Here is a 27,128-nt window from a genome sequence, read left to right as displayed (position 1 = left end):
CAATCACCACTGGGGATTTTCGTTGATAAATGACTAGTACTTAGGGTCAAATATAACAGACAAAACATTCGACTGTAATTCACTTTGCTAAAATTATAAATAACAGCAGTATTCTGACATGTAAACAAAGTAATTAGCAATTCTGACCAATTATAAGTTCCTGGACTGGTCCAAAGATACCAAAAAGAGCTATCTAAAGTGTCGACAAGACCGCAAACAAGTATATCATAGGCTCGAGTGTAGATAGATAGATAGATTCTTTTATTTCCTCCAATACTGAAGAGCTGAACATATATACAACATTGAATATCATAATATATACATGTCAATGAAAAATCCTATATAAACATAATACACATACCACACATATTTATATGTTTACACAATGTCACATAAGTTCTAATTACATACACTTTAAGGCATCAGTAAGAGTTAACTAGCACAGGTCAACAGGATAATCAATTAAGAAATTCTATACATAATCAGTTTGGAAAAAGATGTACTTGTGAAACACAATACAGCCGTGCCCCCAGCAGTGACAGTAAACCTTGCATGAAAACAAACATTATTTTTATTAAAACTGACGTACGAGCATAACAAATTTGAATTGCATATACATTTTATAAATGATTATCGTAATCTTATTCATGCAGTATCATACGTTTCATGTATTTGGTAATACTGTAGTACTTAAGACAGTATTCATTGCTTTCTATTGCGAGATTAAGGAGGTACCAGCACTGCTCTTTCGGGCACAGTGGGAAAAGCTGTGTAAGTGCCCTCATGCCGCATAAGTCTATTATAGAATCCCACAGTTGCATCCGTATAGAGGCATTTTTCAGACAGAAGCAAATCAGATGTACGTTAATGTCTTCACACAGCAATTCACACTTTTTACATCTTTGCACAAAGTGTGAAGACAACATCGAACCTATCAAGTTTACAAAAATGAACATATGTTTAACAGTTTTGGGTTTCTCCTTGCAAACAACCATAGTTGACTTGGGTTTTCTACATTGAGAACGGTATTTAAAACCGGTCTATTTTCACAAAGCCTTACTATCCGTTTGAGGTGATCTGGCTTCACTACTGTCTTTGTAAGATGACTTTCCACGACAATTTTGAGGGGAAAACCCCGGTGCGTACGTAGACTTTCAAGTAGCCTAACAATTCGTATTTTTGAAGTACTCTGTAAATATCAGGCAAAAAACCACTAGTTTGATTATCAACATTCAAAAATAGATTCCTGGCTATTCCCATATCGGTGTGTCCTTGGGTAAGGCAAGATAAAGTTATATTGGTTTAAACTGTTAAGATATTTAAGTAGTCTTCATGATACATATTTCTGTTTTCATAAAATCCTTCATTATTAAGCGAAATATTCCATGTAAAAACCCAAAAGTTCGAGAATTAGCTTATAAAGCTTTAGTCAGGCCACAGCTAGCTGTGTCTAGAGCCCATATACCCAACATAACATTCACCAGATCGAAATGATTTAGCGGAGGGCAGCGCGATTTGTTACCCATGACTACTCCCCTTATAACAGTGTCACAAACATGCTAAATCAGCTCGGATGGCGTACCCTTGAAAATAAGGGATCTGATTTACGCCTCCTTATGTTTTACAAAATAGTGAATGGTTTGGTTGCTGTACCACTTCCTCCTTATGTCAGTCCCATATCCCCTCTAACAAGACATATGCACCCCACTCCTACACCCAGATTCTCACTCCCTGTAATTACTATAAATACTCTTTTCTTCCAGCCATCATAGTGCTTTAGGATTCCGTTCCTGTTCAACTTGTGCAAGCCCCCATCCTGAACCAGTTTAAGCAGGGTGTGACCAAACTTGCACACAATGCTTAACATGACATACCTGTTTTTAAACTGCATTTATCTGTAAATCATTCTTGTTTTTTTAAACACTATCAACTGTATTTTATGCTTGCAATACACATCGTGTATTACTTTTATTTTCATGTCCATTCTACTTTTTAAATTTCTTGTACAGGCGCGCAGCTGCAAATATTACTCGAAAAGAGTAGATATGACTCAAATCACATAGAATATTTGTTAGTGGTAACAAAAATACTAGGGTATGTAGCAACCTCCAGATCTAGGCCATGTATGCACTGGGGTCTAACATAAGTTTTATATGCAACCTCTTTGACTCTTTTATTTGGGGTTTTGACATTTCGTTTAGTTTAAACATATTTATTCACAAAATAGATTTGTATGTATACATATTGATGATGTATGTCATACTGTGATGAAAGAAAAACAGAAAAGGATAAGAATGAAAGACAAGTCTTACAGAATTCTTCTCCTTATAAACATTTCGTTTGATGAATCTTAGGGATTTTTTTGCGTTGGATGTTATGTTGTTAATATGATCGGTTCATGATAGGTCTTTACTGATTTGGCAGAAGCAGCCGATTTTTACTTGATGTCATGCAGCTTATAATGGAAGATTACAGGGTTTCTTTTGCGACTGAATAAAACTGCTTAGGACTTGTCACTTATCTGGATTGAATTCCATGGACCAATCAGTCTGGAGCCCAGGTGTCTTGCTGTAGAGCTTTGGCATCACTTTTGGACCGTAACCTAGACTGTTGTATCATCTGCGAACAGCCTCACTTTACCCTTAATACTTTCAGGCAGATCATTTATGTATGAAAAGAAGAGGCAAGTATATCACAAAACAACAGAAATTATTAGTACACGAACAACATCACGTTTCGCCATAGAGTTGGATACTTGAAATATTCTAAAGGGAGTTATCCCCCTTTAAAAAGAATGCCAAATTTTGTAAACGATGTTTTACAAGTAAACTTTCTTCAGCAAGGCTTCCGTTATTACAAATTGCGTAAATATTTTGCTAAATTTTACTATCGTAATTCTGATTTAGTTTTAAAATTCAATAGTAATTAAACAGGCTGGTAACCAGGTCCCAGGAAAGTCACAAATTAGCTATATAGCTAAATCTTGCATGTAACACTGTCCCGTAGTCTAAATAATGAGACCTCGGGCAGACCGATTTTACATTTTGATATTTTACGTTGTCTACCTAGAGGTCTCAACCAGAAACAATCAAAACTGTGGTGGAAACTGTGGTCAATTGAAATTACGATTTATCAGTAGTCACGATTTTTCTTTAGCCCTAACTGCTTACCTGTTGTTTTAAATCATAAATAGTAAATAAAAAACATAAGAACAGGACATATTTATCAAGAATTTCTGTTGTAAAAAATTTAAACCTCTAACGTTTCAATCGTCTTCATGTAATGGCGGTCGGAGGCGTGACCAATGAAAACGCTTCGTGTAGTAATGTGTTTACCGGTGATCGGCCATTTTCCGATATGTAGTACACTCGTGTTAAACCTTGGCATTTTTTTAACTGTCATAGTTTGAATTTTTCTCAAGAAATCTCGGTAATATATACATCATTGAAAAGGAAAAATTACAGGCTTTCTGTGTATGTATTTCTTTTTTTTATCCGTTGCATTATCATAACATAATTCCCGCCCAACGGATTCCATTGGGTGTTACTTACGCAAAGAAGAGGACAGTGCAACCACATTCTTTACCTTTTCTGGTTTGTACTCGGAGGTGGATATCGACAAGTCAAAATAATATAACGATATTCAACTCTCAAGTACAATTATTTGGACTACACTGTCCCGCTGCAACACGGTTCAATTATTATCACACCTTCCTTATTTGATTAAATTACCGGATTCTTATGAAAATAAGTAACAACTTTAAAACCCAATTTAGATATAATATTGGAATAATGCATCAAGATACACCTGTATACGTCACTCCAAACAATCCTATTTTTCGACATATAAATGGAATTATATAATTAATAATACAAACTTATAATTAACGATTTGATTTTGCTTCTGCGCAGAATAGGATGAAAGGAACACTCTTATAATATTTTCTTTTCAAAACCAAGCTAAATATTAATATTTTTTCTTTAAATTTGACTTGGACATGTAGAAATACATTCCGAGTAAAAGCATCAGGCAAATTCATACGCTTTCTTTTCAAAGCCACGCTAATTAATTATTATTATTTCTTGAAACTTAAAATGGACATGTAGAAATATATTCCTAATAAAAGCTCACAAGGATTTTTTTTAAAACTCTCATTCCTTAAAATTTTAAGATTTGATTTTGCCTCTCAGTTGAGATTTCAGCGCATATAAAATCGGGCGAAATCAACATCAGTATTTGTTATCAATCATACTAAATATAAATATTTTTTCCTGAAAATAGACATGCACACGTAGAAATTTATTCTGAATAAAACCTTAAAATGATTTTCAAAAAATATCCATCACTTTCAATTTTATATCTTGATTTTGCCTGCCACTTGAAATTTCTGTGCATATAAACTCTGGCGAAATCATCACCCATATACGTTTTTCATTTCAAAAACACCTTATATATAAATATTTTTTCTTGAAAATTGACATGCAAACTTATAAATATATTCTTAATAAACAGTCAGGGGTGTAACTGTTTCAAGTTATCACATTTTATAACCCATTTGAGTTACTGCGTTTACTTTCATAACTTGTTTAAGTTATCATAAAATATTACAAAGCCCTCCTGTGTCAATTCCTTATTTTAAATGTGACTAATGCAATCATTTCCTGAATCCTTGGCCTTTTAACTTTCCAGCTGTGCAGTAAATTTTTTTACGCAAGGCTGATAAAGTCTTACGCAAATGGTTTTTAAGCTATAAAACTCTTAACATCCCATTATGCTCATCAGGTCATTATCAGAGTAAAAGAGAATTTGATTAACCACAGTTTGCTACTAATTGCATTTTAAAGCTCACTTTGTGAGAACAGTAAAAAGGCTTTTTTTGAATAACTTACCTGGGTTATCCTTATTTTATAACTAATACAGGTTATAAAATTCTTGAAAAAGTAACTGAAATAGGTTACATAACCTAAAACAGTTACACCCCTGACTGATAAAAACCTAAAAAGCTTTAGAAAGAAAATTCATCACTTTAGATTTTATATCTTGATTTTGCCCGACACCTGAGATTTCCGCACATGTAGAATCGGGCGAAATCTAGACCCGTATACGTTTTCGCTTCAGAAACACCCTAAATATAAATATTTTTTCTTGAAAATTGACAAGCACACGTAAATTTATATTTATAATATTTAAAGCTGAAAATGATTTTTAAAAATTTTCATTTGTTTAAATTTTATGTCTAGATTTCGCTAATTTGATTAGATTTCGCGAAATCTACTAGATTTCGCTATTCAGTTATACCGTCTAGCTATATATAGCTAGAAGTAGCTATAAAACCAATACCAATAATGCAAAATATGTGAAAACAAGATGCAAAATGGTTATAATTACGTCCAAAAGGTTTATAAGATGAAAGACAATAGCACAAATCCAAGATCTTTGTAGTCACATTTTCAATAACTTTGGCAGTATTTTGCGATAAATCATCATTGAATTTTTCACTTGTGATAATCATCGTAGTATAAGACAAATATAAATCACTAATCGCAGAAATTCGCAACATGTATTGAAACTGAAACTGCATAGATCTCCATTCTTTGTGATTGTCTTCTATCTCATAAACCATTTGAATGGGATAATAATTATTTTACATTTAATATACACATATGTTAAACAATTGTTATTGGTTTTATAGCTATATATACGGTAGCTAGATTTAGCTATATAACTTATTTGTGACTTTTCTGGGACCTGGTAACATTGCCCGATCGGGCTTTCAACATAAAAACTAATGTTTCTTGAAAAATAGTAAAGATATTTCTTTCAAACTTGGTCCATTTATTAAGCATTTCATATGACACAAATTAAGATAAAAATAACTTGGTTGCCTTCAGTTTTGGTACAATTATTCCCCCTTTTCAGATTTTTATGATGCATAATTTTTTAAGTCCAAACAAAATATGTTCTAATGCTAAGTTTAAAACAAAAAAGGGTTCAATGGCTTTCTAATGCTTTAAATTATTGCGCTATTACAGGAATGTATACATTTTACTGTGCTTTCACTAATAACATTATAGAAAAATGTTAGTTGTAAAAAAAATGTTCATACATCTGCACTAGAAACAAAGTATTAATCTTAAATACATAGAATAAAGGTATTGGCACACAAGTTTTGATCAATAGAAACCCATTAAACCCTTTTCTGTTTTAAAAATTACATTTAAACATAATTTTTTTGGACTTCAAAAATTATGCATCATAAAAATCTGAAAAAGGGAAGTAATTCTAACAAAATTGAAGGCAACAAAGTTATTTCTACCTTAGTATGTGTCATATGTTATGCTTAATTATTGGACAAAGTTTGAAAGAAATATCTTCATTATTTTTCAAGAAACAATAGTTTTTATGTCTAAAGCCCGATCGGGCAATGTTACCAGCCTGTGAAAGGCACTTCTGCGTGAAGGTATTTCTAAACCCATTTTTTATGGGGATGTGGTTTACAAACTTCGTAAGGTATTGGGTCATGGTAATTTTCCAAATGTATACGTGGTAAAATTATAAAACGTTTTAATAAAAGAAGTTACGATCCAACTGTTTTGAGACATACCGCATGTTTAGTGTTCAACCCATTTAAAGTTGGACACTACGCTTCCCTCTTTGATTGTGTCTGACGGTAGTCCAAATAATTGTACTCGAGAGTTGAATATTGTTATTTTTTTTTAACTTGTCGATATCCGCCTCCGGTAGACAATGTAAAATATCAAAATGTAAAATTGGTCTACCTCAGGTCTCATTATTTAGACTAGTCTGACGGAAGAGGGGGAGGACTCTATAATAAGCAGTTTTTAAATCCTACCAGGACTGAACTGTTTTGATATCTGTCTTCTGGCTGTTTCGTCGGGCTCTTAAGGGTGTTTCTTTTGTTGCTCTGTCTTCTGAAAAGGCATTGAGTACATATACGTTTTTGGTTCTTAAGGTTTGCTTCTTTAGCTCACCTGTCACATAGTGACAAGGTGAGCTTTTGTGATCGTGCGGCGTCCGTCGTCCGTCCGTGCGTCCCTAAACTTTTGCTTGTGACCACTCTAGAGGTCACATTTTTCGTGGGATCTTTATGAAAGTTGGTAAGAATGTTCATCTTGGTGATATCTAGGTCAAGTTCGATACTGGGTCACGTGCCTCTAAAACTAGGTCAGTAGGTCTAAAAATAGAAAAACCTTGTGACCTCTCTAGAGGCCATATATTTCATGAGATCTTCATGAAAATTGGTCAGAATGTTCACCTTGATGATGTCTAGATCAAGTTCGAAACTGGGTCACGTGCCTTTAAAAACTAGGCCAGTAGGTCTAAAAATAGAAAAACCTTGTGACTTCTCTAGAGGCCATATATTTCACAAGATCTTCATGAAAATTAGTCAGAACGTTTACCTTGATGATATCTAGGTTAAGCCCGAAACTGGGTCAAGTGCCTTCAAAAACTAGGTCAGTAGGTCAAATAATAGAAAAACCTTGTGACCCCTCTAAAGGCCATATTTTTCATGGGATCTGTATGAAAGTTGGTCTGAATGTTCATCTTGATGATTTCTAGGTCAAGTTTGAAACTGGGTCATGTGCGTTCAAAAACTAGGTCAGTAGGTCAGATAATAGAAAAACCTTGTGACCTCTCTAGAGGCCATATTTTTCATGGGATCTGTATGAAAATTGGTCTGAATGTTCATCTTGATGATATCTAGGTCAAGTTTGAAAGTGGGTCACATGCCTTCAAAAACTAGGTCAGTAGGTCAAATAATAGAAAAACGTTGTGACCTCTCTAAAGGCCATATTTTTCATGGGATCTGTATGAAAGTTGGTCTAAATGTTCATCTTGATGATATCTAGGTCAAGTTCGAAACAGGGTCATGTGCCATCAAAAACTAGGTCAGTAGGTCTAAAAATAGAAAAACCTTGTGACCTCTCTAGAGGCCATACTTACTAATGGATCTCCATTAAAATTGGTCAGAATGTTCATCTTGATGATATCTAGGTCAGGTTCGAAAGTGGGTCACATGTCTTCAAAAAGTAGGTCTGTAGGTCAAATAATGAAAAAACGTTTTGACCTCTCTAGAGGCCATATTTTTCATGGGATCTGTATGAAAATTGGTCTGAATGTTTATCTTGATGATATATAGGTCAAGTTTGAAACTGGGTCAACTGCAATCAAAAACTAGGTCAGTAGGTCTTGAAATAGAAAAACCTTGTGACCTCTCTAGAGGCCATACCCTTGAATGGTTCTTCATGAAAATTGGTCAGAATATTCACCTTGATGAAATCTAGGTCATATTTGAAACTAGGTCACGTGCCTTAAAAAACTAGGTCAGTAGGTCAAATAATAAAAAGACCTTGTGACCTCTCTAGAGTCCATACTTTTCATGGGATCTGTATGAAAGTTGGTCAGAATGTTCATCTTGATGATATCTAGGTCAAGTTCGAAAGTGGGTCACGTGCCATCAAAAGCTAGGTCAGTAGGTCAAATAATAGAAAAACGTTGTGACCTCTCTAGAGGCCATATTTTTCAATGGATCTTCATGAAAATTAGTGAGAATGTTCAACTTGATGATATCTAGGTCAAGTTCAAAACAGGGTCATGTACCTTTGAAAACTAGGTCAATAGGTCAAATAATAGAAAAACCTTGTGACCTCTCTAGAGACCATATTTTTCAATGGATCTTCATGAAAATTGGTCAGAATTTTTATCTTGATAATATCTAGGTCAAATTCAAAACTGGGTCACATGAGCTCAAAAACTAGGTCACTATGTCAAATAATAGAAAAAACGACGTCATACTCAAAACTGGTCATGTGGGAAGAGGTGAGTGATTCAGGACCATCATGGTCCTCTTGTATATATTTATACATGAGCATTTTTATGTTTTACATGCCATGCCTTTTGTTTCCATTACGTGTGTAAGAGATTCACCTGGAGGAGATTACTTTTATTTACACTGTCCTGTGTCTTTGGAACATGGTGGGTGTAAGAGTGAGGTTGGGTGCGCACCATAAACCGGGTTAAGCTCCCCAGTGGTGTTTTTGCCACTGACCGTTCCAAGGCGGTGCCCAACTGTGTTCCCTTGTTTGTTGGTTTTGTCCTAATGTGTTGGCTTTGTGTGTGTGCGCATGTGTGTGTGTGAGTGTGTTTGTGGTGCACGCGTATGCGTGCTGTGGGTTTCGTTTTGGGGAGGTTGCGTTTTTGGTACGTGGCATTCCCTGTTTGATATTTGTCTTTGTTTTGTTTTTTAGACCACCCCAAACTAAATTAGTGTACACAACGGTAGTGCTTTCATACTGTCGCACTGACAATGTTTGACGTGACGTTCTGTGTATAGAATGGAATGTGTGACATCACGCTCTGTGTATAGAATGCCCCAAACTACTGTATGACATCACGTCCGGTAAACAAAATTAGCTGAAGGTTCGTGCAAATATTTTGGAACTTGATTTCTTTGATAAATATGTTATATGGAAAGGTGACAGCAATTGAAATGAATAAAGTACAACCCATACTTACTATCAAAATCAATGATTCGGGTTGACAGAGTGAAGTAAGCGTAAAAATAGCGACACAACTATAAAGTTCTGGGGTCAGTCTGGGTCGCCACTGGAACAAACAAATGTCACTAAAGATATTTTTTTGTCAATTTTACAGGCATGTGTGTGACACCTTGGTTTAAGTTTTGTGTGAATCAAATCGAACCCTGACCTGCCGCAGCAATAAAGACATTTTCCTGTTGTTGTGACCAGTAGCGCTATAGCTGAAGTAGGGAATAATGATTTCAAAATACAGATATTTATAAATGAAACAGTTTACCCAGAGTAAAAGCAAGACAAATGCTTTTCTATATTCATCGTAAAAAGTAGTAAAAAAGCAAATTCTCGTGTTTCCATAACATAAAGTTTGTCGATAATTAAGTTTTAAAGCTTTCTTTAGAAATATAGCATTCATTTCAAGATATCTAAAAAAAGTTTGTTTTGTTGTCCAACGATCTGGAGGCATATCGCTTTAATCATAAACATCGGATATTTCAGATAAAGAAGGCAGGGCAAGAAATGGCTGTCTGTCCACACTCTGGACAAGAAATGAGCATGCATTGAGGGAACATTATTTACTATGATTTAGTTCCCAGGTATATTAATGTCAATTTGAACAAAATTGCATTCTTGATGTATAAATTCATCTGGAACCCAGACCGTACTATTTTGTAACTGTTCTAAACATAGTAATTCAAGGGCTAAAATCAGAACGTGAAAAAGTTATGAAAATATATTTCTAATGCATGTAGTAATATTTCTTAGAGAAACTTACTGAAGGGATTGCTTGACAATGAAGATAGGGCGATAGTTTTCAATGTTTCATGACTCCTTAAATAATATCAAATTGCTAGTCCATAGTATGATAGTTCGTGCTATTTAATCACCAGTGTATATTCTTCAACATGTGTACTAAGGTAGTAAGTCCAAAATTAAGAAATAAAACTAAAAAAAGATTTTTTCTCATGCCAAATGCTTATAGAATCATTTCTGAAATAAATCTGAATTCATTTAGATATGTGGTAACAGGTCATATTTCACTAAATTCAGGTGTCAGTAGTCATTCTGTAGGAAATGAAACCCTTTCATTCAGTTTTCAACCAATCAGATTACAGAATTTGTAATTTTATCCACAGTATTTTCCACTGGTCTCTAGGACAGTAGCCAGACTGTACTAGAAAACATATAATTTGTTCATCTTTTAGCTTAATCATAACTGAATATTTCAGATAAAGAAGGCAGGGCAAGAAATGGCTGTCACTTTGGACAAAAAATGAGCATGATTTGATGGAACATCATTTAGTTCCCAAGTAAATTATGTCACTGAACAAAAGTCATTCTTAATTTATAAATTCATCTCAAACCCACACCCACTACTGTGAAATCATTTAAATTCGCTGGCATGAAATTTCTTGCAAAGGTGAGGAAGGACTGTTTTGCGCAGGCTTTAATTGGCGCATTTTCAATTTTAGCAATGAAAAATATAATAAAAAAATAATAATAGCTCGGTTTTAAATTCGCGCATCGGTCCTAGTGCGAAATATGTGAAAATTCGTCCTACACGAATAAAAATGATTTCACAGTATTTCGCAACTCTTCTGAACATTATTTCAACAGCTAAAACCAGAATGAAAATTTAATTCTGACGCATGTAATATTTCTTAAAGAAACTAACTGAATGGCTTGCTGGACAACGATGTCAAAAGTGTTGCTCTCGTCCCTTTAGGCCTAAGGGCAATAGTTTTCATTGTTACATGACTCCTTAAATATAAATTGCTACAACAGAACTGTAACAGGTCTGTATTATTCAACATGTGTGCTAGGCTGATAAGTCCAAAATTTAGGAATAAAACTGAATATTATATACCCTTCTCAAATGTGCTCATATGATTGGTTGAAATGAGTGCACACGTGGGTCCGCAATATAAGATTCTTTCACTGGTTATAGGTGCAGATGGGAATTTCCGGTTTCGAGGGTATCTGTTTAGGCGGTTACGAGGCTCCAGCTGGGTAACCGCGTAAACAATTACCCGAGAGCCGGATATTCCCATTTGCACCTACAGCCAGTGATAGAATCTTTTTCTTGCATACCATATTCAACAAAGCAGAGTAAAAAAGAAATTTCTTATAGCACTTTTTTCTTATAGTAGCGTATTAACAAAGTGCGGGAACTTTACGTCCATAAACAGGAAGTACGTCATGACGTTACATAGACGAAAACAAGTAAGAGTTTCGGTTTTGTTTTACCATCTGCAATAAAACGTTATGTTATTTTATTAAAATAACGTTTTTCTGAATCGAGAAATATAAGGAACAAAGAGGAACTATCAAGGTATTTAATTTTTATCCCGTTTTACGAAAAACATTATTATTACTACACACATCTTCTGTACATATGTAGTTTGTTATACATCATTTACAGCACGAGAGTCATCTTACACCCCGAAGGGTGTAAGGTGGAGTTTTCCAGCACCGGAGAAATCACCAGAAATCCCCATCTGGTATGCAAGAAAAAGTGATATTGACCTGCAAAAGTGATTATGACTCTTGTGATATCATTTTTGGTTGTGGGTTTCTCCCGCTACCAAAGTTAAGTGTATTTTTGACAATCGTGTAGCATCTTTATTTGATTCCAAATCACATCCAAAGGAATTTGTTCATGAGCTACACAAAGTAGTCCCATTCATGAACAATGTGGATGAATTATCAATGATCAAGCAGTTCTTATTCATCCTCTATCCATTCACACTGGCCATTTAGATTATATAAGATCTGTCAATGATTAGGTATTCCAGCCCATGGTTACATCACTGACTTCCAGCTGTTCATGTAAGGTCAGGCAGAGTTTATCTTAGATCAAGGCATAATAGTATTTGTTTCTTATACATGTATATTTATAGATTTGCATTTAAAAAGAAAATAACTCCAGCAAAACCCACAACCACCAGACATCTCAAGGCTTTGATTTCTTATATGTTGAAATATGGGCCAGTCAGATAAATGCATTTAAGAAGGGCATATAATATCATAATTATATGCTTATATTGAGGTCAATATGTGTTTTTACGGACCTATAAAAATGATATTGACAGCTAGAGGACGCCTCAACATAAGTCAATAACTGTATAATATAAATTTTTGTCATGCTGACTGCTTAGAATCCTTTTCAAAATAAATCCGAATTCATTTAGATATGTGGTAATTAATAGGTCATATTTCAGGTGTCAATAGTCATTCTGTTGAAGATGAAACTTTTTCATTCAGTTTTCATCCAGTTAGATTACAGAATTAAATTTCTTAAATAGTCATTCTGTTGAAGATGAAACTCTTTCATTCAGTTTTCATCCAGTTAGATTACAGAATTAAAATTCTTAAATATTGAACGTATATATAGCACAAACTATGTACTGATGACTATATACTGGTGACTTACTGACAAGCGGCTTCAGTTAGTGTATTGTTTTTTTGTAGACTTCAGTTTAAACAGACAATATATTCCATATATAAGGTATAAAAGCAAAATGAGGTGCACCAATTGAGAAAGCAAAAATAGTGGGTTTGCGACCAGCATACATCCACGCAGTCTGGTCAGGATCCATGCTGTTCCCTTTCAAAGTCTATTGCAATTTGAGAAATGTTAGTGAACAGCATGGATCCTGACCAGACTTTGCGGATGCGCAGGCTGGTCTGGATCCATGCTGGTCGCAAACCCACAATGTTGGTTTTCTCATGGCACAGCTCAAATTCTGTTGTTGTTGTTTTAGAAAAAAAGATCTTTGAATTATTTGCAGGATCATTTCTTAATTATTCTTGTGCCTTTGTACATGTAAACATTCTAAAAACTTGTTTTTGACTTAGCTGAAAATATTTTTATAATGTTAAAAGTTTCTTTTAAGTTTATAAACAATGTCATTTTGCAAGTATATAGCATTTCTTTTATTATATAGAGGATATTACATGCATGAGTATCCTTTCATATTGAATTTATTAAACAAGTTGAATAAAATGATAAAATGCGAGGCTCTGTCAAGCATTTTATCAATTTTACTCAACAAGTTTAATAAATTCAATGTGGAAAGTCACAAATGTAATTTCTTTTTATCACATGTAAGCTTTTCCTGTTGAAACATCAACAAATTAATCAACTTTCTTTTACTCTATAAACAAGACAATTTGACGGACGTCGCTTATACTATAAATAACATCAAAGCTTTATTACACTAGTGTATTATCATTTTTAGCTCACTTGTCACATAGGTGAACTTTTGTGATCACCCTTCGTCCGTCATCTGTCATCAGTCCGTCTGTGGGTCCGTGCGTTAACAATTTCTTGTCTGCACGAGAGTGGTTTCATTTATGATTTTATTTTTACCAAACTTGTACACAACTTGTATCACCATAAGATCTTGGTTCCTATCTGAACCGGCCAGATCCCATTATGGGTTCCAGAGTGATGGCCCCTGAAAGGGCCAGAAGTGGCTATTTTGACCTTGTCTGCATAAAAGCAGCTTCATTTATGATTTTATTTTAACCAAACTTGCACACAACTTGTATCACCATAAGATCTTGTTTCCTTTCTTGAACTGGCGAGATTCCTTTATGGGTTCCAGAGTGATGGCCCCTGAAAGGGCCAGAGTTAGCTATTTTGACCTTGTCTGCACAATAGCAGCTTCATTTATGATTTGAATTTAATCAAACTAGCACAAAACTTGTATCACCATAAGATCTTGGTTCCTCTCTTGAACCAGCCAGATCCCATAATGGGTTCCAGAGTTATGGCCCCTGAAAGGGCCAAAATTAGCTATTTTGACCTTGTCTGCATAATAGCAGCTTCAATTATGATTTTATTAGCTCATCTGATTTTTTGAAAAAAAAATGATGAGTTATTGTCATCACTTGAGCGGTTGTCGGTGTCGGTGTCGGCGTCGGCGTTGCCTGGTTAAGTTTTATGTTTAGGTCAGCTTTTCTCCTAAACTATCAAAGCTATTGCTTTGAAACTTGGAATACTTGTTCACCATCATAAGCTGACCCTGTATAGCAAGAAACATAACTCCATCTTGCTTTTTGCAAGATTCATGGCCCCTTTTGTACTTAGAAAATATCAGATTTCTTGGTTAAGTTTTATGTTTAGGTCAACTTTTCTCCTAAACTATCAAAGCTATTGCTTTGAAACTTGGAATACTTGTTCACCATCATAAGCAGACCCTGTACATCAAGAAACATAACTCCATCTTGCTTTTTGCAAGATTTATTGCCCCTTTTGGACTTAGAAAATCAGTTTTCTTGGTTAAGTTTTATGTTTAGGTCAGCTTTTATCCTAAACTATCAAAGCTATTGCTTTAAAACTTGCAACACTTGTTCAACATCATAAGCTGACCCTGTACAGCAAGAAACATAACTCCATCCTGCTTTTTGCAAGATTTATGGCCCCTTTTGGACTTAGAAAATATCAGATTTCTTGGTTAAGTTTTATGTTTAGGTCAACTTTTTCTCTTAAACTATCAAAGCTATTGCTTTGAAACTTTCAACACTTGTTGACCATCATAAGCTGACCCTGTACAGCAAGCAACATAACTCCATCCTGCTTTTTGCAATAATTATTGCCCCTTTTGGACTTAGAAAATCATTTTCTTGGTTGAGTATTATGTTTAAGTCAACTTTTCTCATAAACTATCAAAGCTATTGCTTTAAAACTTGCAACAGTTTTTCACCATCATAAGTGGACACTGAACATCAAGAAACATAACTCTATCCTGCTTTTTGCAAGAATGATGGCCCTTTTTAGACTTATAAAATCATGGGTAGGACAATATTTCTATTACACAAAAAAAATCAGATGAGCGTCAGCACCCGCAAGGCGGTGCTCTTGTTTTAACCAAACTTGCATACAACTTGTATCACCATAAGATCTTGGTTCCTTTCTTGAACTGGTGAGATTCCTTAATGGGTTCCAGAGTGATGGCCCCTGAAAGGGCCAGAATTAGCTATTTTGACCTTGTCTGCACAATAGCAGCTTCATTTATGATTTGAATTTAATCAGACTAGCACAAAACTTGTGTCACCATAAGATCTTGGTTCCTTTCTTGAACCAGCCAGATCCCATACTGGGTTCCAGAGTTATGGCCCCTGAAAGGGCCAAAATTAGCTATTTTGACCTTGTCTGTTCAATAGCAGCTTCATTTATGATTTGATTTTAACCAAACTTGCACATAACTTATATCACCACAAGATCTTGGTTCCTTTTTTGAAGTGGCCAGATTCCTTCATGGGTTCCAGAGTTTTGGCCCCTTAAAGGTCCAAAATTGCCTATTTTGGCTTTTGCAGCCATATAGAGACTTCATTTATGGTTTTATTTGATACAAACTTCCAAAATATCTTCAACAACAAGCAATCTTGGATTCCATGACAAATCAGATCCAATCATAGGTTCCAGAGTTATTTTATATTATCTGATTACCTCAGCTGATTTTTGTAATCAATGGATTTAAATCAGTAAGTACTTATAGGACTTTTTTGAAATTTCATTGTTGTCATTAGTTGGACTGAGTCAATCAGGGTAGATAACTATGGACTGATTTTATATCAAATTACCTCCCTTTATTTCAAATTAAAATTGGTATATCTCCATAACTAATGAAGATACTGGCCTGAAGTTTCATTTATGTCAACAGATTTATTTGGCAGATCCTTCTTTTGTTCACCTACAATTTTTTTTAATTACTTCCCTTTTACGTTACTATAAATAGCTTATTTTTAGTAACTTTTTTATTATTGGCCGTAGGGAAAAACCGAGACCACTTTTTTTGTGGTACAACATGGATGGTACCTCTAATTTTTAAGTGTATTTTGACATATCTGTACCTAGTAAGAATTTTTTTCTTTTTTGTTAAATTTCTTCCCTTTTTTGTTCCCGTCTTTTGGACTTATATATTTTTCTGAGGACCTTCTTGTCCTCAAGTGCAATGATAACAGGTGAGCGATATAGGGCCATCATGGCCCTCTTGTTGTTTAATGACTTTATTACACTCCCAAATATGCATATAACAGAACTAGGCTGCAAATATAGTACTGAAATATTTTCTCATTTTTCAGCAGACTCCAGATAGAAGTTCTTTCCAGATGTAAAGTGAATTGATGAAATATTGAAAAAGTGTTTGAGTGTTGGTGTTGGTATTGTCTAGATATAAAAAAAATTAATGAGGTTTGTATTAAAGATTTTTAGACTACAAATATCTGAAAAATGTTAGTTTTTAATACAGTGTGGGTTAGTAAGAGGTCGGTATCATTTATATATTCTGTAAACCTTTATCATGCTGGACACAATTGATTCTGCATTTGCAACCAGTGTTGATCATGATCAGCCTGCACCTCCATGCAGTTTGATCAAGATCTACACTGTTCCCCATTCAGTCAGCATTTTTGGTAAGCAATCCTTTTGACAGTTAATGGTACTTTCCAAATTGACAGATGGACAAGTTTAAATAAAACATTAGCAGGGTAAGGGTGAAGGACTTGCAAATGTTGAAACATTTAATTGAATTAAAATTTTCTTCTTCAAGTCTGTAACTAATTAGTAAACATTGTCAAAAATAGGGTTTGCTTATCAAATGACTATCAATCATTATCCCTGTGAGATATTACTAATAGGTTCTCTTTAATGTGCCAGTGAAAATGTAAGATGGGTTTTAAAAGATCAGTTTTTAGTTTGACTATTCGAAGAATAGGGGAGGTATCCCACTCGCACCGGCGTTGGAGTGAGCGTCACACAAATGTTAAAAATTTGTGTACCACCCCAAATATTTTCAAAGTCCATTGAGATATTGCTTTCATATTTCGCGTACTTGTTTACCATCATGACCCCAGTCTGTTAAAAGGAGGAGGCAACTCTATCAAGCATTTTGACTGAATTATGGCCCCTTTTCGACTTAGAATAATGTTAAAGTTTGCGTACCACCCCAAATATTTTCAAAGTCCATTGAGATATTGCTTTCATATTTTGCATACTTGTTTACCATCATGACCCCAGTCTGCAGAAAGGAGGAGGCAACTCTATCAAGCATTTTGACTGAATTATGGCCCCTTTTCGACTTAGAATATGCTTATTGTAATGTTAAAGTTTTACTCATAGCTTATATTATACTATTAAGCACTGAGAATAGTCGAGCGCGCTGTCCACTGACAGGTCTTGTTGATATACATGTTCAATTATTGTTTGGTAATATATGAAAAGTACAGTGTAAAAAACTACTATAATTAATAAATTATTTGTTTCAGCAGCTGCCAGATGAATGTACTTTCCAGATGTAAACCATCACAGATGATGCCTGTTTGTATTTACCAGTGTTTAAAAAGTGTAGGTTTGTTTAACATTATATTCAAGGTTCTCTATATATTTGAGAAAATTTGTTATTATGCTGCCAAAGGTGGGCATATTAAAATCACTCTCACTGTCTGTACGTAAATTCTTGTCGGGTCTGTAACTCTGCATCCATGAAAGAATTTGAAATAACTTGACATAAATGTTTACTATAATCAGACAATGTGTCATGTCCTAGACCCAGACCCCTACCTCCAAGGTCAAGGTCGCACTTAGAAGTCAAAGGTTAACAAGGTCTGTTTTGTGTCCGGTTCATAACTTGGCTTAAATGTTTCCCATAATGAGTTGACATCGTGTGCAAACTCCAGACCCCTAGCTCTAAGGTCACAGAGATTAAAGGTTAACATGGTCTGTTTGTTATTCGGTTCATAACTCTGCTACCAATGGAGTGATTTTAATATTACTTTGGCATAATTGTTTCTTATAATGACATGACATGTCATGGGCAAGGCCCAGATCACTACCTCCTAGGTCAAGGTCACATTTAAAAGTCAAAGGTTAACCTGGTCTGTTTCTTATCTACTGGTATTCCATATTACTCTTTAGGGAACAGTTTCTTCTCCATAAAAATGTTTTCAAGTCTTTTTCTAGAAAATATTGTAAAAAAAGTAAGAATCACTTATTACAAGGACTGTCAATCTGGGTACCCAGTTAAAGGCTTATATTCATTTTGTAATCATTGTACATGTTTATCCCTACCTCTGCTGTTGTCAGTTACTTCAGTACTCTTAAGTAATTTTTTTATCAAATGCAGAAAAACAGTTGATTCACTGGCTGCCTTAAGGCATAACTGAATCACTGTCTGAACTAATGTTAAACCCATATATTCATCATGTAATTAACTAAATTGACAATCCATCTTTTATTTCATCATGTCATATTTTAAGGGTTATGACGTTCGATGTGTGTGTTTTTCGCAAGACTTGAGTTTCACTTGAAATGTGTGGTATTTCTATCTAAAACAGTACATGATGGCACCATTTACCGGGAGGTTGAACCACTATATGCAACCCGTCTGGGCGTACCTTATGTTTAAAGCACTGGTATTGGCAATAGGGGTAAAACAACCTCGGTGGTGGGGGTCATGGCTGTTTGTTACAATAAGGCTGTAAATATTATCATTGTTCATTTATAATATTGTTTTGTAATAACTATTGTTTTTTATTATTATGTATAACGCCATTGAAAATATCATTTATAAAAAAGGCGTTTAATCAAATTGTTCAGTTTCAGTTTTGTGATTGCATATGTCATGTTTTGTTATTTTCCTACATATCTGCGATGTGTCACATGTTTAATTGTAAAGCGCCTTTGAACTTATATTACATATGAAAAGGGCGCTCAACAAATCTGGTATAATAATAATAATATATAATAGATAAAACCAAAAACATGATTATATAATGATATAAAGATAGATCAAACTTACTACCTATAAACTGGGTGAATTTAATATTTTCTGGTATATTATAACGAATTTGAAGTGACACTTATTACTATGTGATTAGGAGAGATCGTGTTTGTATACAAATCTGTTGTATTTTCTATTCTTAGAACTGATAAGACAAAGGTCGGTTGGGCAGATGCCGATCATCCATGTTATTTTGTAAACAGTGATGTTTTTCTAACGGCTTATACTTTCTTAAAACATAAATTATATCAATAATTTTTTTATCAATGGAAAGGATATAAAACAAGCAATTTATTGATTACTTTTAATCATATGTCATTTAAATTGGTTTTTCATTTTAAAAAATATATTTAAATAAGAAAATATGAAAATCGTAAGCATTTCAAAACTTTTTGAATTTTTAAAGTCCATAAATTACCGAAAAAGTTATTAAAAATTAAAAATTCCGACCCCATACACAAACAGTGTAAAAACATTTGTTTAGCCCACCACCAGATAAACAGGTGTTGATGCGTGACATCACGGCGATCTCCTATATAATTATCTTTAAATTCATTGATGTCATAACAATAGAAATTGTACTTTTTTAACTCCCCTGAGCCAAACACTCATGGTGAGCTTTTGTAATTGCTCAATTCCGTCGTGCGGCGTGTGTCCGTCAACAATTTCTTAAAAATAATCTTCTAGAAAACCACTGAGCAGAATTACACCAAACTTCACAGGAATGAATCTTGGGTGGCCCCCTTTTAAAAATTGTTCAAAGAATTCAATTCCATGCGGAACTCTGGTTGCAATGGAAGTCGAAAGAAAAAACTTTATAAAAGTCTTCTTGTCCAAAACCACAAGGCGTAGAGCCTTGATATTTGTCGTGTGACATCATCTTATGGTCCTCTATGAAGATTGTTCAAATTATGCCCCTGACTTGAAAAGAGGTCCCTCCCCGGCGGTCACAAGTTTTACATAGACTTATATAGGAAAAAACTTTAAAAATCTTCTTGCCTAAAACCACAAAACCTAGGCCTTTGATGTTTGATATGTTGCATTACCTTGTGGTCCTTCTCCAAAATTGTTCAAATTATGCCCCTGGGGAGAAAAGAGGCCCAGCCCAAGGGGATCTCAAATTTTACATAGTCTTATAAAGGAAAAAACTTTAAAGATCTTCTTGCCTTAAACTGCAAAGCCTAGACTTTTGATATATTTGGAATGTTGCATTGCCTTGTGGTCCTCTACCAAAATTGTTCAAATTATGCCCCTGGGTTGAAAAGAGGTTCTGCTCTGGGGGTCCCAAATTTAACATAGATTTATGTAGGGAAAAAAATCTTCTAGTCTGAAAGTTCAAGGCCTAGGCCGAGGTGATATTTGGTATGTAACATTGCCTAGTGGATCTCTAACAAGATTGTTCAAATTATGAAAAGAGGCCCCGCCTTGCGGGTCAATTGCTATATGAGTTATATAGGAATAAATACTTAAAAACTTATCAGATCATATTTCCTAGACTGTTTTATTATAATTTCCAGATGACCATGAATGTGACCTACTCACCTACTTTGTAACATTTTAGCATCAGTTTGGCATTTAAAACATGTGGCTCATATTACTCAGGTGAGCGATTTAGGATCATCATGATCCTCTTGTTTCTATTTTAGGATCAGATTTGATGTGGGTGATTCAAAACAAACCTTCAAATTGACAATGGCAAAAAGCAAGTGGAAATGGAATACTCCAGTTGATGAAAATGGTTAGCATGGATATTTTTTGCCTGTGAAAAGTGCAGAGATCTATACACTACTGTTGTGTTCTTTGAGTCTATTCTTATTTCCAGCAGACATTATTATGCCCCCTTGGAAAGAGGGTTATATTGTTTTGCTGATGTCGGTCTGTCTGTCGGTCTGCAGATAAATTGGTTTCCAGATGATACATTTATAACTCAAGAACGCTTGTGCCTAGGATCATGAAGGTTGATATATAGGGAGGTTGATCATGACCAGCAAATGATCCCTATTGATTTTGAGATTAGTAGGCAGAAGGGCAAGGTCACGGTGACCTGGAATAGTTAAACCATTTCCTGATGCATTCTGGAGAATGCATATGCCTAGGGCCACGAAACTTTACAGGGAGGTTAATCATGACCAGCAAATGACCCCTATTGATTTTCAGATTACTTGGCCAAAGGTCAAGGTCATAGGGGCCTTATATAGGAAATCTGTTTAAGGATGATATTTCCCATACAATTGGGCGTAGGAGTTTCATATTTCATATGGAGTTTGGTCACCACTGGCAGATGATCCTTACTGATTTTCAGGTCATTGGGCCAAAAGTCACAGCTGCCTTATACAGGAAATCCGTTTCTGCTTGAGATCTTGATATATATTATTCTCAGAGCTGTCATATTTCACAGGTTGGCTGGTCTTCTAAAGTTGATGACCCTATTGATTTTTGGGGTCAAAGGTCAAGGTTGCAAGGTCCAAATTGGTTAAATCCATTTCTGATTATTACCTTGAGGTAACTATTTGACCTTGAACCTACATATTAGATATTTAGTCTCCTGATCATTTGCAGGTCATAAGGTCAAGGTTTTTTAGGGTCAAATCCATTTTAAACCAATATCTTCAGATCTGTTTGTCCTGCATACTTCAGATTTCATGGGTTGATTGGTCTCCTTTAGTAGATGACCTTCATCAATATCGGATTGCTTGGTGAAAGGTAAAGGTCACCTAGCATCAAATCCTTTATAGATCAGTATCAGCAAAACTGATGTACCCAGTCACCTTGAGAAGATGACCTCAAATTATTTTATGTCACAAAGTCATATCAAGTTCACCTAGGGTAAAATCCATTTTAATTCAGGATTTTTTTGCTGCAGCTGTCAACAAACTTGGAATCATAATTATAGTTTTTGAACTGTCTGTCTCTCATACATTCATGTGCCAACTCCTCAAGTGCATGTGCATATTGTCCAATTGTTTTTAGCTCACGTGTCACAAAGTGACAAGGTGAGCTTTTGTGATCGCGCAGCGTCCGTCGTCAGTCGTCCATGTGTGCGTGTGTTAGTCTGTAAACTTTTGCTTGTGACCACTCTAGAGGTCACATTTTTCATGGGATCTTTATGAAAGTTGGTCAGAATGTTCATCTTGATGATATCTAGGTCAAGTTCAAAACTGGATCACGTGCCCTCAAAAACTAGGTCAGTAGGTCTAAAAATAGAAAATCCTTGTGACCTCTCTAGAGGCCATATATTTCATAAGATCTTCATGAAAATTGGTCAGAATGTTCACCTTATGATATCTAGATCAAGTTCGAAACTGGGTCACGTGCCTTCAAAAACTAGGTCAGTAGGTCTAAAAATAAAAAAACCTTGTGACCTCTCTAGAGGCCATATTTTCACAAGATCTTCATGAAAATTGGTCAGAACGTTCACCTTGATGATATCTAGGTCAAGTATGAAACTGGGTCACGTGCCTTAAAAAACTAGGTCAGTAGGTCAAATTATAGAAAAACCTTGTGACCTCTTTAAAGGCCATATTTTTCATGGGATCTGTATGAAAGTGGTCTGAATGTTCATCTTGATGATATCTAGGTCAAATTTGAAACTGGGTCACATGCGGTTAAAAACTAGGCCAGTAGATCTAAAAATAGAAAAACCTTGTGAGCTCTCTAGAGGCCATATTTTTCATGAGATGTTCATGAAAATTGCTCAGAATGTTCATCTTGATGATATCTAGGTCAAGTTCGAAAGTGGGTCACGTGACCTCAAAAACTAGGTCAGTAGGTCAAATAATAGAAAAACCTTGTGACCTCTCTAGAGGCCATATTTTTCATGGGATCTGTATGAAAGTTGGTCTGAATGTTCATCTTGATGATATCTAAATCAAGTTCGAAAGTGGGTCACGTGCCATCAAAACTAGGTCAGCAGGTCAAATAATAGAAAAACCTTGTGACCTCTCTAAAGGCCATATTTTTCATGGGATCTGTATGAAAGTTGGTCTGAATGTTCATCTAGGTCAAGTTCGAAACAGGGTCATGTGCCTTCAAAAAGTAGGTCAGTAGGTCAGATAATGAAAAAACGTAGTGACCTCTCTAGAGGCCATATTTTTCATGAGATCTGTATGAAAGTTGGTCTGAATGTTTATCTCGATGATATATAGGTCAAGTTTGAAACTGGGTCAACTGCGATTAAAAACTAGGTCAGTAGGTCTTGAAATAGGAAAACCTTGTGACGTCTCTAGAGGCCATACCCTTGAATGGATGTTCATGAAAACTGGTCAGAATGTTCACCTTGATGATATCTAGGTCAAGTTTGAAACTGGGTCACGTGCCTAAAAAACTAGGTCAGTAGGTCAAATAATAAAAAAACCTTGTGACCTCTCTAGAGGTTATACTTTTCATGGGATCTGTATGAAAGTTGGTAAGAATGTTTATCTTGATGATATCTAGGTCAAGTTTGAAACTGGGTCAACTGCGGTCAAAAACTAGGTCAGTAGGTCTAAAATTATTAAAACGTTGTGACCTCTCTAGAGGCCATATTTTTCAATGGATCTTCATGAAAATTGATCTGAATGTTCACCTTGATGATATCTAGGTCAGTTTCGAAACTGGGTCACGTGCGGTAAAAAACTAGGCCAGTAGGTATAAAAATAGAAAAACCTTGTGACCTCTCTAGAGGCCATATTTTTCATGAGATCTTCATGAAAATTAGTGAGAATGTTCATCTTGATGATATCTAGGTAAAATTCAAAACAGGGTCATATACCTTCGAAAACTAGGTCAATAGGTCAAATAATAGAAAAACCTTGTGACCTCTCTAGAGACCATATTTTTCAATGGATCTTCATGAAAATTGGTCAGAATTTTTATCTTGATAATATCTAGGTCAGGTTCAAAACTGGGTCACATGAGCTCAAAAACTAGGTCCCTATGTCAAATAATAGAAAAAACGACGTCATACTCAAAACTGGGTCATGTGGGAAGAGGTGAGCTATTCAGGACCATCATGGTCCTCTTGTTTTTTTTGAGTTATGGTCCTTCTTTCGGACTTTGAAATTTTACATCTATATGAAAACATTATGTTTACAACTCCTGTCCTCTTCTTCCTGGAGTTATAGCACTGTTGTGGAATTTATTTATTATTCTGTCAAGCACTTTCAGGGGACATGTATTATACAATTATGGCATCATTTTACCACTACAAAACAAAGTTTGGGGGTATATAGATAATTCTAACATGGCTCGATTTGATTTCCAGTTAAACAAAGAAAGAGATAAAGCACTGTATATACTGCGATAAACAACGGTTGACGCGCGGACCAGTAAGAGAGCATTATGACAACAATTATGACGTCAAATTGCCGCATGACAGCCAGTTCATTCATCCTCGGGTAAATGAAGTCCAGCATAGTATTTATTAAAATATTTTAATGAGCATGTCAGAATGAAAACAATCGAGGCCTTCTTGTGATTTATCATCTAATTTACCACAGTTCACCGTTCAGATGTTTTGATATTTACCACTCAGGCTAATGCCCTCGTGGTTCAATTCCTATGCATCTGAACTCTGAACTGTGGTAAATTAGACGATAAACCACTCAAAGGCCTTGATTATTTGTTAAGTATATAGGAGTGAGCTCGTTGGTTGGTTGGTCTGTCAGTCAGTTGGTTTCCATGGTTTCCGTACAATAACTCATGAAAGGCTTAGCAGATTTAAATAGTGTTTTGTACACAGGTGTAACATTAAAAATACAGGTGAAATTTGACTTTGAGGTCAGTTGGTCAAAGGTCAAGGTCAAAATGACCCGGAAGAGTTAAATTGTTTTCAAATGATAATTTGAGAACTCTCAGGCATAGGATCATAAATATTGGTACACAGGTATAACATCATAAAATACAGGATAAGTTTGATCTTGAGGTCAGTAGGTCAAAGGCCACAGTGACCCTGAACAGTAAACATCTTAGACATCAAGAATAGTTTAACTAAGTGTGCACTGTACAGGGGCGGCAAAATCTGATTTTGACTTGCTTGTCCGTTTTTGTCATTTGCTATTTTTTACTTGTCGGTATGATAGTTATATAGTAAATTCTGGTCAATTTCACTTGTCCGTACAAGGTTTGGGACAACCTGGGCAATACGGACAATTGAATTTGCTGCCCCTGACTGTATATTCACTGGGAAGGTTTTTGTGTTCTCTGTACATCCTCTGGGAAGGTTTGTGTGGGGCTATTTATCGCAGTTAGTGATAGTTCAAGTTTATTAAGGTGTTGGCCCTTACGGTTCTGTGTTTACAGTGGAATTATACGCATTTATTTCAAGTAAAAATCCAGCTGAAATAGATGTTTGTGTAAAATGGGTGTTGGAAATTATAGCTTTTAACTCAATATACTAAACTTTTCCTTTTTACCAGTACGACATAATAACATTCCAAATATGACTTTTCTTATTTTGACCGGGGCAGTCTTTTTAAGAGAAGTCAAACTGCATGCAGGAGTTGATTCCCTTCAACTTCAGAAATCACTACCTAGGTAAGGGAGATAGTTGCATAGAAGAGTGAAAAAAAAAGAACTATTATCTTATCAGTCTGATTTCTTTATTTCTAAGGAATCGACTTCAAATATTTGTGTGACATTATTGTTAATTAAGCACATTTAAATGCACAGCAACCGAAAATTGCTTTTATAAAACATTCACCAAAAACACACTATGTGCAGAAAGATGCGCATAATGTCGCTTTAATAAAATTTGACCAAGCCAGGATATGAATGAAACTTCATAGTAGTAAGCCTGTGTTGTAGTTTGTGCATATTCTAGATGCTTAAGGTTGAATAATATTTAGCTATTTGAAGACATTTTTGGCATCCACATCAGCGTCTTGATTAAGTGAAGTTTTTTTTATTTTGCCCATTAACAATTAGTGAGGATATATTAAAACTTCACAAAGTTGTTCAGTGTAGTGAACTGATACGCACTACAAATGTTTCATAAGTCTTTATGGTGATTTACAAAGTTATGATGATTAGCAATACTTGGTTAAGTCTTTAATTTCTACTAGCGTTCTTAGCTCACCGGAGCATAAAGTGCTCGGGGTGAGCTATTGTGATCACTCATTGTCCGGCGTCCATCCGTCCGTCTACACTAAACAGCATCTCCTCTGATACCTTTTGGTGGAAGTTGATGAATATGTATATGGTGGAAACTTAAAACAATCTTCTTTTACGAAACTGCTGACCCGATTTGAAAATAATTCACGAACATGGACCTTGTGTAACACTCTACCAAGATTGTTAAAATTATTTTGATTTGTCAAAAAACATGGCTGCCAGGAGGTGTAGCCATTTTTCCCTATATGTTATATTGGAAACGTAAAACATTCTTGACAGAAACAGCAGGTCCAATTTTTAAATAACAAATGATTCTTAGGTGAAGACTATAAATTATTCTGTTTCCTCAAAAAGCATTGCCACTAGATGTGGTCACTTTACCCCTTATTTATGTAGTAGAAACTTAAAAAATCTTCAAGTTTGATATTGTCATATCACATCATTCCCCATTGTCTTACCCCACCTTTACTCCCATCCCCACAAGCAACTAAACTCAGGTAAGCGATATAGGGCCATTATGGCCCACTTGTTTTGTATACATGCTGAAAAATAATTATACTTTTTTGTCTTTCAGGTCTGCTCAGCTTTGTCAGTTCACAAATATTTTGTTAGAAAGTCTGCAAAGCCACCGACTTGGATACATTGGTTATTTTCCTTGTACCAACAATATGGAAATAAAAGTTGTTTATTAGAA

The 27,128-nt window shown here is 35.1% G+C and overlaps 1 long non-coding RNA gene across 11 annotated transcripts; it reads left to right on the top strand.

Moving 5' to 3' along the window:
* The first annotated feature begins 2,783 nt into the window (after nt 1-2,783).
* Nucleotides 2,784-27,128, top strand: LOC123541528 (uncharacterized). 11 transcript variants are annotated; one of them, XR_008367927.1, is made up of 8 exons: nt 2,784-2,864; nt 9,270-9,441; nt 10,056-10,153; nt 16,650-16,758; nt 17,832-17,910; nt 20,992-21,083; nt 24,588-24,720; nt 27,009-27,128. It is a non-coding gene; the product is annotated as an uncharacterized LOC123541528 (long non-coding RNA). The 11 variants fall into 11 exon arrangements; XR_008367930.1 differs by lacking the exon at nt 24,588-24,720 and adding an exon at nt 10,787-10,867; XR_008367933.1 differs by lacking the exon at nt 24,588-24,720 and adding an exon at nt 9,676-9,786 and having other exon boundaries at nt 16,653-16,758.

Source organism: Mercenaria mercenaria, chromosome 16 (genome assembly GCF_021730395.1).
Source record: "Mercenaria mercenaria strain notata chromosome 16, MADL_Memer_1, whole genome shotgun sequence".
NCBI lineage: Eukaryota > Metazoa > Mollusca > Bivalvia > Venerida > Veneridae > Mercenaria > Mercenaria mercenaria.
Note: the sequence above shows the minus strand (reverse complement) of the source record. Positions and strands in the feature narration are given on the sequence as shown.